Source organism: Budorcas taxicolor, chromosome 9, assembly GCF_023091745.1.
Source record: "Budorcas taxicolor isolate Tak-1 chromosome 9, Takin1.1, whole genome shotgun sequence".
Taxonomy (NCBI): Eukaryota; Metazoa; Chordata; class Mammalia; order Artiodactyla; family Bovidae; genus Budorcas; species Budorcas taxicolor.
This window is the reverse complement of record NC_068918.1, coordinates 49,870,179-49,882,723: the sequence shown is the minus strand read 5'-3', so window position 1 is coordinate 49,882,723 and position 12,545 is coordinate 49,870,179.

Genomic DNA, 12,545 nt, shown 5'->3' with positions numbered 1-12,545 from the left:
CCCAACCTCATGTCCACTGAGTCAGTGATGCCATTCAACCATCTCATCCTCTGTCTTCCCCTTCTCCTCCTGCCTTCAATCTTTTCCAGCATCAGGGTCTTTTCCAGGGTGTCAGTTCTTTGCATCAGGTGGCCAAAGTATTGGAGTTTCAGCTTCAACATCAGTCCTTCCAATGAACACTCAGGACTGATCTCCTTTAGGATGGACTGGTTGGATCTCCTTGCAGTCCAAGGGACTCTCAAGAGTCTTCTCCAACACCACAGTTCAAAAGCATCAATTCTTCAGTGCTCAGCTTTCTTTATAGTCTAACTCTCACATCCATACATGACCACTGGAAAAACCATAGCTTTGTCTAGATGGACCTTTGTTGGCAAAGTAATGTCTCTGCTTTTGAATATGCTGTTTAGGTTAGTCATAACTTTCCTTCCAAGGAGTAAGCATCTTTTAATTTCATGGTTGGAATCACCATCTGCAGTGATATAGGAGCCAAAAAGAATTAAGCCTGTCACTGTTTCCATTGTTCTCCATCTATTTGCCATGAAGTGATGGCACTGGTTGTCATGATCTTTGTTTTCTGAATGTTGAGTTTTAAGTGAACTTTTTCACTCTCCTCTTTCACTTCATCAAAGGCTCTTTAGTTATTTTTCACTGTCTGCCATAAGTGCAGTTATGATGCATATCTGAGGTTATTGATGTTTCTCCCGGCAATTTTGATTCCAGCTTATGCCTCATCCAGTTTAGCGTTTCTCATGATGTACTCTGCATATAAGTTAAATAAGCAGGGTGACAATATACAGCCTTGACATACTCCTTTTCCTATTTGGAGCCAGTCTGTTGTTCCATGTCCAGTTCTAACTGTTGCTTCTTGACCTGCACACAGATTTCTCAAGAGGCAGGTCAGGTGGTCTGTTGTTCCCATCTCTTTGAGGATTTTCCACCGTTTGTTGTGATCCACACAGTCAAATGCTTTGGCATAGTCAATAAATCAGAAATAGATGTTTTTTCTGGAACTCTCTTGCTTTTTTGATGATCCAGCAGATGTTGGCAATTTTATCTCTGGTTCCTCTGCCTTTTTTTTAAATCCAGCTTGAACATCTGAAGTTCATGGTTCACACACCATTGAAGCCTGGTTTGGAGAATTTTGAGCATTACTTTACTAGCATGTGAGATGAGTGCAATTGTGAGGTACTTTTAGCCTTCTTTGGTATTGCTTTTCTTTGGGATTGGAATGAAAACTGACCTTTTCCAGTCCTGTGGCCCCTGCTCAGTTTTCCAAATTTGCTGGCATATTGAGTGCAGCACTTTCACAGCATCATCTGTTAGGATTTGAAATAGTTCAGCTGGAATTCCATCACCTCCACTAGCTTTGTTCATAGTTATGCTTCCTCAGGCACACTTAACAGGGATGAATCTCATCATCAGTTGTAATGGATTTCCTCTCTTTCACTTCCAGTTCTTTATATTTCCTACTAAGTTACCTGGATTTATGGATAAATTGAATCTCCAGTCTTGGCATCACTTTATTTCTGGGCTAATTCTAACCATGTAAGCTCATAAATTGGAAGCTGATAGTAATGGTAGTGAAGAATATCAGTGTCCTGAATTATCCTTACTGCTATAAGGCTGTTCTTAGAACATCAAGTTAAAAAGCTATGCATCCATGGTCACTGAGCCATAACATTGTCTTCACATTTGCAATGCTAACTTTCCTCGGATAACTTATTGAGCCTGTTTTCATCTGCTATTTGTATTCCAGCCTCCTGTGTACATAGAGAGTCCTTCCTTGAACCTCAGGTCACTTATCCTCATAATCTTCATTTATGAGGTAACCTATTGCCTTTGGGTTGTTAGTGATGCTATAGAAAATTCCAGTATCTTCAGATACTTCAACAGGCTGGTCAGTGTTTATCAAAGGCCATTTGGAAAAGGAATTTATGAAAATCAAATAACTGCCCCTTATCCTTATTAAAAAAAAAAAAAAGGAAAAGGGTGCCTTTGTTACAAGCCCTCATGGAATGTTTAATGGAAAAGAAGCAAGGCCTCTCCCCATATAGGATGGTCATTTGGAATGGTAGTGGGATGGTTGTAGGGCAGGTACTGTGAGTATTAAGCAGGAAAAGCACCGCATATCAACTTTAGTGAATTCTCAGAATTGGATCTCATAACTTAGCCAAGTTTCTGGAGGACAGTGGGTACATGGATGAAGCCCAGAATATCCTTTGTCTCTTTTTCTCAAATTCAATCAAGCAGCCACATCCTCCCCACCTGCATGAGACACTATACTATGTTCCTAAAGGGCCAATGTTTGAGAATGTTATTTTTCTGCCTCATTTTGACTATTACTGCTACTAATAACATCAGTTCTTTATCATTTATAAATTAATGTGTAACTCTGGAAATCTGATAAATACTCAGGAACAATTTCTTAGGAACAAGTGCTCATAAACATGTATTTACATTACACTTGAAGGGATGTATGGAATTCCTGAAACACAATAATACTGTAAAGATAATAAGTAATACTTATGGAACATTTATCTGTGATGGTCATTCTTGTAAATATTTCACATGTGTCTTCACGACAAATCTAATGGTGAGTACTATTATCATCTAATATGCAGATCAGAAAAATGAAGATCTAAAGGTGCCAAATTTAATATCGTGGGCAATACCTCACAAACAGTGTATTCTGACAGTGGTTTCAAGCCAGGCCAAGCCCCTATTCTTAAAAAAAATACAGTGTATTGTTTAACTGGGATTCCCTGCTGGCTCAGAAGTAAAGAATATTCCTACAATGTAGGAACCATGGATTCAATCCCTGGGTTAAGAAAATCCCCTAGGGAAGGAAATAGCAACCCATTACAATATTCTTGCCTGGGAAATGCCATGAACAGAGGAGCCTGGCAGGCTATAGTCCATGGGGTCACAAAATAGTTGAACACAACTTAGTGACTAAACAACAACAACTCTTTATGTGATGTATTGTGATGAATAACAAATTATCAAAATTTGGTCTATCATACCCAGAGTCTTGCTCAGTATCTAGTGGCAAGGACAAGATATATCACAAAGAACTATAGTGAAAAAGAGAGTGTAAAATGTGATAAAACAGGAAGAAATGCTGAGGAAAGACTAAATAGTGATTTTTTTTGCCATTAGGACAAATTCAGTGTTTTTCTTAAAGAGTTGTTGAATGCCCACTTCTGACTTAGATATATTTATATGGCAGTCATGGACAATTGAACTGGGCTCACAAAGATTTCCACAGGAAGACAGTGAGGAAGAGTTGAGCATTCTGGAGTAAATGCAAAGTGGCAATGAGAGCCAGTTGGAGAAATGGGTGAAAACTTGCATGAGTACTCTGGCATCAGGAAAAGTTAGTTATCTTCCTATCATCAACTAGCAAAGTGCACTGGGACTCAGCTTCCTAATCTGTAGTGGAAATGGTTATATTCAATGACTCTTGGAACCTGAACTAGAGAATTTATTGAATTATTTTTAATGAATAATTCAATGAAAGCGAATTATATATATAATAACTTACTAAATATTGGGAGAACTAGAAGGAAGAATAATACATATGTACTATTTTTGAGACATTTACAGTCAGATTGGAGGAGTCATACCTTTGAAAATAAATTGAAAACCTATTAAAGTATATATGTATAGGTAGGCACACAGAAAGAGATCTAAGTATGAAATGATCTGTTCATTTTTGCTTCATTGAACAAGAGGTGACTGTGTCTCGAATTCAATACTATACAATCTTTATTGTTGCTGCCATTATTGCTTTCTAAGAAGAGGGAATTTAAAAAGAACTAAAACTGCTGAAAAGGAGGGTGCTTTAGGCAACATGGAAAATAAAGCATTTTATGATTTAATTATTTAATATTTTCTACCTAATTTCAGAATTCTGCTGGGGCCATGAAACATATATTTAAAAGGTGTGTGAGAGACGCCATTCATTAAAGACCAGGAAAAAGTAGTTGAAACTTTATTAAAAATTGACTAATAGGCACTCTAGATAATTGAAATGACAGCTTGTTTTGACAGCTGCAAGCAAAAATGTACTTGTTCAAAACAGTGAGTGTAAATCTTTTTAATTTCCAGAAAGAAAAAAAAATGATGTACAGGTTTAACTTAATTCAGTCAGCTCATAAAGTGTAATAATAAAAGGTAACTCTTCACCTGACTAGTGAAACTTTGGTAATTGGAGTTCCTGCCAATCACTGCTTTTGGGGCTGGAAGTGAAGACCTTTGAAGACCCTCAAGTGGAAGAGGTAATTTCCTCCAGGATCCGGGAGGAAACAGAAATCAACACAGGAGCAACCAAATATCCCCAGGATAACCTTTATAAATACCACTCAGTGTCAAATTTGGAGACCATGAAACACTTTCAGGAATGTTTTTTCACCCAAACCTCCTAACAAGTAGAATGAAGTGGGAACACATTCATCACCCAATGCCATGGCCCCCGTAGGTATTTTGTAATTATTCTATAACTGCTAAAAAAAAAGTGTGACTGAGAAAGTAAGACGTAGGTTTCCTAATGAACAAAACAAGTCAAGTTTCGGGTCAAGAATAATCCGTGTAACATTAAGCTGTACCTTATTAGGGCATGACTGCTTTATTTTATTACACTTATACCCAGAAAGGAAATAAAAAGGACAAACAAAGACAGCTGATGAACCAACTCATGGCTTTTTAAACTTGTTTTGTATCTGATTAGAAAAGGAAAAAGTCCAGCCTCAGGATCTGAGCTCCAGGCTTTCATGATTTATTTTGTTATTTTATTATTTTGTTTGAGATCTAAGTAGTCATTTAATTTGAGACACAATCAGCTAGAATTTAATTTTACTTTTATCAGTTTGGGCTACCATTTGGCTAAGACAGCACACAATTATATCCACCCAAAACTAAACCTAGTTCATAAAAGATGATTATATATTTATTTGTCTACACTCTATGTGGGAGAGTTTGGTATAAAATACATTTGTTTAAAATGTTACAAAGCATAGAATTGCCAGGAAAAATTTAAGCTCCATAAATGTTTCCTTTAAATTAAATCAAAGAAAGCTGAGAATTCTATAACACTGTGTAGAAATTCAATGCTTATTTTTAAATGAAGCAATTTTAAAAATTGGAGCTCCACCATTTTCAGCCATCAGAACCACAATCACACTCCAGAGCTTTGATTTCTCTTCATCCTTAGCTCATCCATACTGAAACTTTAACTTGCAATCCACAGTGAAGCAGAAGGCTGAAAATTTAAATGTTTTAGATCATCTGAGTAAATGGTCTCTTATGTTAGCAGGTAAATCTATTCCTTTACTTAAGCCATAACCTTTTGACCTTAAAAGTGAAAATATTCCATTAATTAAACTTCTTAGGTCTGTTTTAATCACAAGGTATGCATTTCTTTGTCCTTAAAGATTTAAATTGCATATGTTTAGTATCTTATGTATAAACAAACACTGTGAATTATGGATTGGTTAATGTGGTCCATGAATGAATGCATTGTTTTTGAAATAGACTGATTTTATTTTTAAAAGAGAACAAATCTCAATCCTTAATGTCTGTGAGGTGTTATGCAGAAAAAAAAAAAAAAAAGCTTTTAAAATACAATAAGGTGGTCTTAAGATGGCAGAGGAATAGGACAGGGAAACCACTTTCTCCCCCACAAATTCATCAAAAGAATATTTGAACACTGAGTAAATTATAAAAAAACAATTTCAGATGCTGGCAGAAGACATCAGGCACCCATACAAGTGGCCCATTGTCTTCGAAAGGAGGTAGGAAAAAATATAAAAGATAAAAGGAGAGACAAAAGAGGTAGGGATGGAGCTCCATTCTGGGAAGGGAGTCTTAAAAAAGAAGTTTCCAAACACCAGGAAACACTCACTGGAGAGTCTGAGGTGAGCTTTGGAACCTCCGAGTGCAATATAACCAGGAGGAAAAATAAATAAATAATTAAATCCCATAGATTACGTGCCCAACGGTAACTCCCAATAGAGAAGCTGCACAGATGCCTGCATCCACCACTAACAAGAGGGGCTGGGCAGGGAGGCACGGGCTGCATTGCTTAGAGTAAGGACCCAGCCTGAATGCCCTGAGGGTAATCTGAGGGAATTAACTTGAGATAGCAAACCAGACTGTGTGATAGCTACCCCAAGAAAAGCCCTAACCTAAGACACCACCAGGCACACTCACTGAACAAATAACTGAGTAGAGCTAGCCAGCTGTGGACTGGCCCACCCCCCGCTGGAGATAGGCAGGCGAGGGCAGCCAGATCCAGAAGGGAGCAATCCTGGACCCAGAGAGGCATCATCTACATTACTGCAAGAAGGCTTCATTGCTAACCAAAACTTCTTGGGATTCTGGATGGTCGACATCCACCTGAGAAAGTACACTGGTAGTACACCCAGAAAACAGAGCGGCAGAGACAGGGGAGGCAATAAATCGCAGCTACCGCACTTGCCAAACACCTGGTGGCCTGAGCTGCTTGGACCTGGAAAGGGCACAAAATGCAGGCCCAACTGAGTCTGCACCTCTGAGGCGAACCCGAGTACTTGAACCTGAGCAGTTTAGACCTGGGAAGTGCATACAACCCAGTTCCTGGCAGAGCAACCTAAAGCCTAAGCATGTAGACAGGGAAAGTACACACGCTGTGTGTGGGGGCAAACCCAGTGTGGCCAAGACACTGTGAGCACTCCCCACAGATGCCAGTGTTATTTGTTTGCAGTGTTCCTCCCTCCCCACAGGACGACTGAACAAGGGAGCCTAAAAAAGTGACCACCACAGCCCCCGTGTATCAGGGCGGAAATTAGATACTGAAGAGACCAGCAAACAGAAGCGAAAACAGAGGGAACCACCTTGGAAGTGACAGGTGCAATAGATTAAAACCCTTTAGCTAGCACTGACTATATCGGAAGGGACCTATAGATCTTGAGAAGAATAAGCTGGATTAAGGGACTATCTGAAAGTGAACTATGGATGGAGAAGTCTTGAGGCTACTGTAAAAATAGCACTGAAAAAACTGGCAGGAGGCTTAAGTCCAAATCCTGAGAACACCAGAGAACTCCTGACTCCAGGGAATATTAATCGACAGGAGCTCATCAAACACTTCCATACCTACACTGAAACCAAGCACCACCCAAGGGCCAACAAGTTCCAGAGCAAGACATACCATGCAAATTCTCCAGCAACACAGGAACGCAGCCCTAAGCATCAATATACAGACTGCCCAAAGATACTCCAAATCCACTGACATCTCATAACTCATTACTGGATACTTCATTGCATTCCAGAGAGAAGAAATCCAGCTCCACCCACTAGAACACCAACACAAGCTACCCTAACCAGGAAACCTTGACAAACCACCCGTCCAACCCCTTCCACAGTGAGGAAACTCCACAATAAAGAGAGTGCCACAAACAGCCAGAATACAGAAAGGCTACCCCAAACACAGCAATATAAACAAGATGAAGAGACAGAGGAATATCCAGCAGGTAAAGGAACAGGATAAATGCCCACCAAACCAAACAAAAGAGGAAGAGATAGGGAATCTACCTGATAAAGAACTCCAAATAATGATAGTGAAAATGATCCAAAATCTTGAAATAAAAATGGAATCCCACATAAATAGCCTGGAGACAAGGATTGAGAAGATGCAAGAAAGGTTTAACAAGGACCTAGAAGAAATAAAAAAGAGTCAATAAATAATGTATAATGCAATAAATGAGATCAAAAACACTCTGGAGGGAACCAACAGTAGAATAAGGGAGGCAGAAGATAGGATTAGTGAGGGAGACGATAGAATGGTAGAAATAAATGAATCAGAGAGGAAAAAAGAAACAAGAATTAAAGGAAATGAGGACAATCTCAGAGACCTCTGGGACAATGTGAAACACCCCAACATTCGAATCATAGGAGTCCCGGAAGAAGAAGACAAAAAGAAAGACCACGAGAAAATCCTTGAGGAGATGATAGTTGAAAACTTCCCTAAAATGGGGAAGGAAATAATCACCCAGGTTCAAGAAACCCAGAGAGTCCCAAACAGGAAAAACTAAAGGCGAAACACCCCAAGACACATATTAATCAAATTGACAAAGATCAAACACAAAGAACAAATATTAAAAGCAGCAAGGGAAAAACAACAAATAACACACATGGGGATTCCCATAAGGATAACAGCTGATCTTTCAATAGAAACTCTTCAGGCCAGGAGGGAATGGCAGGACATACTTAAAGTGATGAAAGAAAATAAACTACAGCCCAGATTACTGTACCCATCAAGGATCTCATTCAAATATGAAGGAGAAATCAAAAGCTTTCAGTTCAGTTCAGTTCAGTCGCTCAGTTGTGTCCGACTCTTTGTGACCGCATGAATGGCAGCATGTCAGGCCTCCCTGCCCATCACCAACTCCCAGAGTTCACTCAGACTCACGTCCATTGAGTCAGTGATGCCATCCAGCCATCCCATCCTCTATTGTCCCCTTCTCCTCCTGCCTCCAATCCCTCCCAAAATCAGAGTCTTTCCCAATGAGTCAACTCTTCACATGAGGTGGCCAAAGTACTGGAGTTTCAGCTTCAGTATCATTCCCTCCAAAGAAATCCCCGGGCTGACCTCCCTCAGCATGGACTGGTTGGATCTCTTTGCAGTCCAAGGGACTCTCAAGAATCTTCTCCAACACCACAGTTCAAAAGCATCAATTCTTTGGCTCTCAGCTTTCTTCACAGTCCAACTCTCACATCCATATGTGATCATTGGAAAAACCATAGCCTTGACTAGATGGACCTTTGTTGGCAAAGTAATGTCTCTGCTTTTCAATATGCTATCTAGGTTGGTCATAATTTTCCTTCCAAGAAGCAAGCGTCTTTTAATTTCATGGTTGCAATCACCATCTGTGTTGAGTTTGGGGCCCCTCAAAAAATAAAGTCTGACACTGTTTCCACTGTTTCCCCATCTATTTCCCTTGAAGTGATGGGACCGAATGCCATGATCTTTGTTTTCTGAATGTTGAGATTTAAGCCAAATTTTTCACTCTCCTTCACTTTCATCAAGATGCTTTTTAGTTCCTCTTCACTTTCTGCCATAAGAGTGGTGTCATCTGTATATCTGAGGTTATTGATGTTTCTCCCAGCATTCTTGATTCCAGCTTGTGCTTCCTCCAGCCCAGCGTTACTCATGATGTACTGTGCATATAAGTTAAATAAGTAGGGTGACAATATACAGCTTTGACATACTCCCTTTCCTATTTGGAATGAGTCTGTTGTTCCATATTCAGTTCTAACTGTTGCTTCCTGACCTGCATATAGGTTTCTCAAGAGGCATGTCAGGTGGTCTGGTATTCCCATCTCTCTCAGAATTTTCCACAGTTTATTGTGATCCACACAGTCAAAGGCTTTGGCATAGTCAATAAAGTAGAAATAGATGGTTTTCTGGAACTCTCTTGCTTTTTAAATGATCCAGCGGATGTTTGAAATTTGATCTGTGGTTCCTCTGCCTTTTCTAAAACCAGCTTGAACATCTGGAAGTTCACGGTTCATGTGTTGCTGAAGCCTGGCTTGGAGAATTTTGAGCATTTCTTTACTAGAGTGTGAGATGAGTGCAATTTTGCAGTAGTTTGAGCATTCTTTGGCATTGCCTTTCTTTGGGATTGGAATGAAAACTGACCTTTTCCAGTCCTGTGGCCACTGCTGAGTTTTCCAAATTTGCTGGCATGATGGGTGCAGCAGTTTCACAGCATCCTCTTTCAGGATTTGAAATAGCTCAACTGGAATTCCATCACCTCCACTACCTTTGTTTTTAGTGATGTTTTCTAAGGCCCACTTGACTTCATAGTCCAGGATGTCTGGCTCTAGGTGCGTGATCACACCATCGTGATTATCTTGGTTGTGAAGATCTTTTTTGTACAGTTCCTCTGTATATTCTTGCCACCTCTTCTTAAGATCTTTTGCTTCTGTTAGGTCCATACCACTTCTGTCCTTTATTGAGCTTTACAAATAAGCAAAAGCTGACAGAATTCAGCACCACAAAACCAGCTCTCCAACAAATGCTAAAGGATCTTGTCTGGAGAGGAAACACAGAAAGGGAGTATAAACACGAACCCCAAACTACAAAGAAAATGGCAATGGGATCATATATGTCAATAATTACTTTAAATGTAAATAGGTTAAATGCCCCAACCAAAAGACAAAGACTGGCTGAATGGATACAAAAACAAGACCCCTATATATGTTGTCTACAAGAGATCCACCCTGAAACAAGGGACACATACAGACTGAAAGTTAAGGGCTGGAAAAAGATATTCCAAGCAAATAGAGACCAAAAGAAAGCAAGAGTAGTAATATTCATATCCGATAAAATAGACTTTAAAACAAAGGCTGTGAAAAGAGACAAAGAAGGACACTACATAATGATCAAAGGATCAATCCAAGAAGAAGATATAACAATTATAAATATATATTCACCCAACATAGGAGCACTGCAATATGTAAGACAAATGCTAACAAGTATGAAAGGGGAAATTAACAATAACACAATAATAGTGGGAGACTTTAATACTACACTCACACCTACGGATAGGTCAACTAAACAGAAAATTAACAAGGAAACACAAACTTTAAATGATACAATAGTCCAGTTAGACCTAATTGATATCTATAGGACATTTCACCCCAAAACAATGAATTTCACCTTTTTCTCAAGTGCACATGGAACGTTCTTCAGGATAGATCACTTCCTGGGCCATAAATCTAGCCTTGGTAAATTCAAAAACATTGAAATCATTCCAAGCATCTTTTCTGACTACAATGCAGTAAGATTAGATCTCAATTACAGAAGAAAAATTATTAAAAATTCCAACATATGGAGGCTGAACAACACGCTGCTAAATAACCAACAAATCACAGAAGAAATCAAAAAAGAAATGAAAATATGCATAGAAATGAATGAAAATGAAAACACAGCAACCCAAAACCTGTGGGACATTGTAAAAGCAATGCTAAGGGGAAGGATCATAGCAACACAGGCATACCTCAAGAAACAAGAAAAAAGTCAAATAAGTAACCTAACTGTATACCTAAAGCAACTAGAAAAGGAAGAAATGAAGAACCCCAGGGTTAGTAGAAGGAAATAAATCTTAAAAATTAGGCAGAAGTAAATGAAAAAGAAACAAAAGAGACCATAGCAAAAATCAACAAAGCCAAAAGCTGGTTCTTTGAGAGGATAAATAAAATTGACAAATCATTAGCCAGACTCATCAAGAAACAAAGGGAGAAAAATCAAATCAATAAAATTAGAAATGAAAATGGAGATATCACAACAGACAACACAGAAATACAAAGAATCATAAGAAATTACTATCAGCAATTATATGCCAATAAAATGGATAACGTGGAAGAAATGGACAAATTCTTAGAAAAGTACAACTTTCCAAAACTGAACCAGGAAGAAATAGCAAATCTTAACAGACCTATCACAAGCACAGAAATTAAAACTGTAATCAGAAATCTTCCAGCAAACAAAAGCTCACGTCCAGATGGCTTCACAGCTGAATCTACCAAAAATTTAGAGAAGAGATAACATCTATCCTACTCAAACTCTTCCAGAAAATTCCAGAGGAAGGTAAACTTCCAAACTCATTCTATGAGGCCACCATCACCCTAATACCGAAACCAAAGATGCCACAGAAAAAGAAAACTATAGGCCAATATCACTGATGAACATAGATGCAAAAATCCTTAACAAAATTCTAGCAATCAGAATCCAACAACACATTCAAAAGATCATACACCATGACCAAGTGGGCTTTATCCCAGGGAAGCAAAGATCCTTCAATATCCACAAATCAGTGTAATATACCACCTTAACAAATTGAAAAATAAAAGCCATATGATTTTCTCAATAGATGCAGAGAAAGCCTTTGACAAAATTCAACATCCATTTATGATAAAAACCCTCCCAAAAGCAGGAATTGAGGAAACATACCTCAGTATAATAAAAGCTATATATGACAAGCCCACAGCAAACATTATCCTCAATGGTGAAACATTGAAAGCATTTCCCCTAAAGTCAGGAACAAGACAAAGGTGCCCACTTTCACTGCTACTATTCAACATAGTTCTGGAAGTTTTGGCCACAGCAATCAGAGCAGAAAAAGAAATAAAAGGATTCCAAATTGGAAAAGAAGTAAAACTCTCACTGTTTGCAGATGACATGATCCTGTATATAGAAAACCCTAAAGATTCTACCAGAAAATACTAGAGCTAATCAATGAATATAGTAAAGTTGCAGGATACAAAATCAACACACAAAAATCCCTTGCATTCCTATACACTAACAATGAGAAAACAGAGAAATTAAGAAAACAATTCCATTCACCATTGCAACAACAACAAAAATATAATACTTAGGAATATATCTACCTAAAGAAACTAAAGACCTATGTATAGAAAACTGTAAAACACGGGTGAAAGAAATCAAAGAGGACACTAATAGATGGAGAAATATACCATGTTCATGGATCAGAAGAATCAATGTA